Consider the following 6251-nt stretch of genomic DNA (forward strand, 5'->3'; position numbering starts at 1 on the left):
TTCTGAGTTGTGGGCGGGACTGTTAATGTTAATGCTCTCAACCGCTAGCTTACAGCCTCTCACACCCCCAAGCTAACATTAGCAGTGCAACGAAAGTGGTGCGCAATATGATGCCAGCTTGAAAGAAGAAATCAAAGACCTTCATGGATCTATTCGTCTGCAAGTGGAGGCATTGGAATGTAGCGGAGCAGGGAGCTGGTGGCCCGCCGATAACAGTTTGAACGTAACAATTACAAGCTTTTACAAGCAGCATTTTTTTCTTCTGCTCCTGATAAACAACAATTTGACAAAACATTGTTTTGCTTACTTCGAAGCCCATCGAGACGACTGTTGTTGTGATTTTGGGCTATACAAATAAAATTGAATTGAATTGAATTGAATTAATAGTTTTAGTTTTCTTTATAAATGTCCATCATGAGAAAATTGCAACAAGAATGTGTTAAAAACACTAAAAAACGGTTTTCATTGGAGTGGCTCTTTAAGACACATGCTGAAGTCTTTGCACTCCTCCAACTTTTTCTTTAGCGACATCATTCATAGCTACCTATTGACTGCACATGCTTAGATTTAGAAAAAAAAATACCTGGAGAAACGTAACTAAGGGAAAATGAAAAACGACAAAAGCAATTTGAAATGACACCTAAAAATTTGTGATGTAAAAGTTGTTCTGTAAAGGTCTTACATGCATTATTTCCTCTACAATAGGAAATTGGTCAAAATCTCTAGTTTTACCTGCACGAACATCAGAATAAAAACACCATTGTTTTCTTTTTTTGCTTTTTGATATATAAAAAAAACCTAGTTAAACACATTTTAAATGTGTAAAAGAATTACTAATTTACATTTTAATCTGCCAAGAAAAGGAAGAATGAGTCATGGGTAGAAAACACTGAACTGATTCCACGAGTTATTAACACATTAGCAACTTCTTACAAAATCAAGAAAAAGGAAAAAATAGGAAAAGTAATATAAAATATTTTTGCATTTTTATAAAAATAAGAAGCCTTTAAAATATACTAACATGTAATGACAACAGGGTAAGTGGTAGGAAAAAATTAATACTGGTGTGAACTTTTTCATCTTTAGGAAGAATTCTATACATATCATGTCATGCTAAGGAAAATTGTAAGAGTTACATAAAAAATGTAAAATGAGCCAGTTTGTTCTTTTAGCATAGTATCTTTTACATGTTAGATGAATGCATCAGTGTATTGCCAAAAAACACAACTTTTCAAATTGGTAAAACTGCAATGAATGACTTCTGTAAGATTCATTTTGAATAAATACGACAAATATTCTGTTGGCAGGACAGCAGGAGCCAATGCTGGTTTTCTGTGGATGTCACTGATCCAGATCTTGATCAAGTAGAAGTTTAATATTTCCTTCAAATGTCTTTTGATTTGCAGTCTGATACACAAAGCAAAAACAGCTATGTGCCTGCTCAGGTGGAATTTAAGCATTTTTTAACATCTAAATGTGAACAGGCACAGACTGCAGCTGCAGTCCTGTTTAATTAAAAAATAATGACATATATATTTTCTTTCTCTTGCACTGTGAGAACAAGAGACTTTATTTGCAAAGACATTTTCTGTGACACAGGAAAGCGGATGAAGTGATAAGATCATCATCTGATTCTGGCAGTATTGTTGGGAGTGTCTCTGTGACTTTCAACAACCATGTCTCTGTGTCCCTGGCCTAGACACTAGTCCTCAGCTTTTAACAGAAAGGACTCCTTCATCAAATTCTTTTTTTCTTTCCGGCAAGAATGGCAGACTTCACAAACTGGACTGATTTTACTTTTGGCTCCCACTCTGCCCTCAGTCCTCAGGAGAAATGGAGGAAGGAGAGCACAACCAGCTGAGATCTACTGAGCCTTTAATTTATTTAATAATCATCTCATTTTCTACTCTGGCGAGCTTAGCGAATGGTTTCTACAGTGGTCTATGGATGTGTAGACACATAAATGGTAAATATATTGCCAATGGTAAATAACCAACCTGTAAATATGTACAGAGAAAAAAGCAAAAATGTACATTTTGTTCTTACTATATGACTGAAATAGTAAAAATAACTCTGGACTTGTAGTGAATAAAAAATATTAATACATTTGTTTGTGTGAGTGTGAGTACATAAATAAACGTCGGCTTCAATTGCAAAAAGGGTTTACATTAACTCCTCTTTCGAGTATTGAACAACCCCATTTGTAAAAGCAAAACGTGTCCATCATAAGAGGCACTCGACAGGACCCAAAAAAGGAGTGTTGTGGAGGTAAAAAGAGTGTTAGAAGAGGGATGAGTCTGAAAGGTGAGATGCTTAATCTTGTTAGTGGGTATGCCCCACAGGTAGGATGTGAGCTGGAGGAGAAGGAGAAACTCTGGTTGGACCTTGATGATGAGCATCCCTAGAAGTGAGAGTTGTCATTGGTTCAGATTTCAGTGGACATGTTGGTGCAGGAAACAGAGGTGATGAGGAGGTGATGGGCAGGTTTGGTATCCAGGAGAGGAACGCAGAAGGACGGATGGTGGTTACTTTTTCTAAAAGAGATGGAGGTGGCTGTAGTGAATTAGTGATGAAATGAGGAGGTACAGGAGTGTATACAGAGCAAGAGGCTAGCTATGAAGAAGTGGGATACTGAGAAGCCTGAGGATAGTAGACAGGAGTACAGGGAGATGCAGCAGAAGGTGAAAGTAGAAGTTTCAAAGGTCAAACAAGGGGCTTATCATGACTTTTATGCTAGGTTGGGTAGTAAAGAGGGATAGACTAACCTTCACAGATTAGGAAGCCAGAAAGACAGAGATGGGAAGGACATGCAGCACGTTAGGGTGATTACGGATAGGGATGGTAATGTATTGTCAGGTGACAGTAGTGTAATGGAAAGAAGGGCGGGGTTGATGAATGAAGAAAATGTGAGAGAACAAAGAATGGTAGAGGTGACTATTGGGGAGCAGGAAGTAACAAAGATTAGTAAGAGGGAAGTGAGAGGGGCATTGAAGAAGATGAAGAGTGAAAAGGCACTTGGTCCTGATGATAAACCTGTGGAGGTATGGAAGGGTCAAGGAGAGATGGCAGCGGGAGTTTTGACTGGGTTGTTCAACAGTATCTTAGGTGGTGAGAAGATGCCTGAGAAATGGAGGGGAAGTGTGATGGTGCCCATTTTTAAGAATAAGGAAGATGAGTTGTGGCAGCTACAGATGAATAAAGCTGATGGGCCATACAATGAAGTTAAAGAGTAGTTGAAGCTATAGCTTCAACTACTAACAACTAAGGGCAGAAGTGAACATCTGTGAGCAGCAGTATGGTTTCATGCCAGGAAAGAGGACTACATATGCAATGTTTGCTTTTAGGATGCTGATAGAAAAGTAGAGAGAGGGTTTATTTATTTAAAACAAGGGGCAATGAACAAAGAACATTGCTCACATGAAATGTGAAAACGTGTGTTGTACCGCGTTATAGCAATTTCTGCCTGTAGACCCTACGAAAGTAAGAACACAAAAATAAGAACAGGTAAAAGCAAAATTAAATAAATAAAAATTCATAATAACAACAATAATAATGGATTGGATTTATCTGTGCTTTTCCAGATACTCAAAGCGCTTACAATGTGTCCATTATTCATTCACTTCTCATTCATACCGGGTGATGGTATCTACTGATGTAGCCACACCTCTGTCAGTCTGGGGCAGATTGACAGAGGTGTGGCTGCCAGTACACGCCTACGACCCCTCTGACCATCACCGGGACATTCAGACACATTCACAAAAAAATAAACATTACCAATAGAAATGGTCATCATTCTGAATATAGCCATGTACCTCGAGAGTTTTTCCTGTCCAAGTAACTTGTCAATACTCTTCCAAAATTTCTTACAGTTTCCTTTTTTATCATTAATGATTAAGAAAAAATGTTTGCTCTAGCCTTTCTGAGTTAGTATGGAGAAGACAAAGCTACACTGTGACTTTGTAGATCTTGAGAAAGTCTATAGTGACAGAGAAGTATGTTAGAGCAGTGCAGGTATGAGACCTGTAGGACAGTGGTTAGGTGTGCTGTAGGGGTAACAGAGGAGTTTACGGTGGAGATGGGATTACATCCGGGATCAGCACTTTGCCTCTTCCAGTTTGCAATGGTGATGGACAGGCTGACAGATGAGGTTAGACAGGAATCACCATGGACTATGATGTTTCCAGACGATACTGTGATTTGCAGTGAGAGCATGGAACAGGTGGAGAAGAAGCTAGAAAGGTGGAGAAGAAGCTAGAGAGGTGAGGGTTTGCCCCTGGAAATCAGAGGTATGAAGGTTAGCAACAAGACAGAATACATGAGTGTGAATGAGAGGGACCCAATTGGAAGACTGAGGATACCGGGAGAAGAGATAAAGAAGGTGGAAGATTTGAAGTATCTATGGTCAACAGTCCAGAAGAATGGAGAGTGTGGAAAAGAAGTGAAGAAGCGAGTGCAGTCAGGTTGGAATATGTGGAGAAAAGTGTCAAATATGATGAAGAGTTTCAGCGCAACTGAAAGCAAAGGTGTCAAAAACCTGTGATGAGACCAGCCATGTTGTTCCTGCGGACACAGCCATGCTTGGGAACCATTTGGTGGTTTAACCCCCCCCTAATCCAACTCCTTTATGCTGAGTGTCAAGCAGAGGCATTGGGTCCCAATTTTAGACTCCTCGGTGTGACTCGGCCTGGATTTGAACTCTCATCGGTGTAGGGGACTTTTTGGTCCACTAGAGGTAGTAGAAGGGCCTTTCTTGGTCACTTCAAAAACGCTGCTTTCATGAAATCACAAAAAAAAGTTTGACCTAGCAGAGTTTTGCTCTATTTTTCAAACTTATCTTGGCTAAGTTGGTCAGTACAAAAAGGATATGACAAGAGTGGAAAACGAGTCTCTTTTATTTTGCATTTTTACCATCGTCGCTTGTTAAGAACCAGGGGTCTGTAACCTGAGGCTCTGCAGCCACATGTGGCTCTGTGGCTTTGAAGAAAAATGCTAACAATTTGAATAAATGTTAAGTTTGTTGGTTAAATTAAGCACATACTCTAATCTATGCTGCACCACAGAGTCTGGTTGTTGCTCAGAGGCAATGTTCCTAAAGCATATAATTGTGTTTACATGTGTAGATTAAATAAAAAAAATTGACTCTACACCATTGCTGAAATGTTTATTTTTGAAAGTAAAGGGAGAAAAAGGATACCAGCTCACGACAGGTATAATGATAGATAATCTCATATTTGCCTTGTTTTCTTGCATTTTTAATTTAAGTAAGTCTGCTGCAACAGGAGGATGTTATTTGTGGTCAAATACTGAAATGGTCAAAGTTGTTATTTATTGAAAAAACATAACACTTATATTTCAATTATGGTAAGTATTTATAAATGAATTTCGTAATGGCCACATTAACATAAATAAAGTGTATTTTTCCCAAAATGTTCAGTTGTATTTTGCCACTCTAGCTGGATTTTTGTCTATGGGAAACTGAACCAAATGGCTCTTTTAGTGATAAAAGTCGCAGACCCCTGCCCTAAACCATTGCAGTCACTCAGGAAATAAGCAGGACAGGAAGAGCCACAACATCAACTGCAGGGTTTCCTGTTCATTTGTCCAGCATCCAAAGAAAATGTTCAAATTGGGCCTGAAATGCTCCCCAGTTGGTGTTACTGTCTTATCTTGGTGTCGTCATTGAAGGGAGAACAGAGTCATACGGCTCAACTGGCGCCCTTACCGTTCCCACCTCTGGGCAAGTGTATTGAAGCTCTTTGTAGGCGTTGAGCATTCAGCAGGCTGCAGCCAGGAGTAGTTGACCTGGTCCGGCATCAGCGGTCAGGCTTGGAGCTACCCCCGTCACACGCTCATGTTCTGTCCATCATTCTGTGAGCTCCTCTCACCTCGTCTTGCTCCTCACGCTTGGATCCATGGGAAATAAGGCGTAGCGTTTCCACAGCCGAGAGTGAGTGGCCCTGGTTGTGTGAGTGTCTCTCTTCCCCATCTGAGACACAGAGATGGGATCCAGCTCATGTTTTATTCATTTTGTGGTTACTATAGTCTGTAACCAATGCTGCACCGTTTACACCAACACACTTTCACTTCCAAAGGTCACAATTCCCTGAACAATGACCAGCCCTAAAAGTCGGAACCGTGGATAACAGGCTATATGACAGGCCCCGGGGCCAGAAAATCCCTCTGCCTGGTGTGTTCACTGCAATTCTGGAACATATTCTAGAACACTTTAGCAGAACCTCAACCGTCACCTG

This window comes from Oryzias latipes, chromosome 13 (assembly GCF_053564925.1).
Source record: "Oryzias latipes strain Hd-rR chromosome 13, Olatipes_Hd-rR_3.1".
Classification (NCBI taxonomy): Eukaryota; Metazoa; Chordata; class Actinopteri; order Beloniformes; family Adrianichthyidae; genus Oryzias; species Oryzias latipes.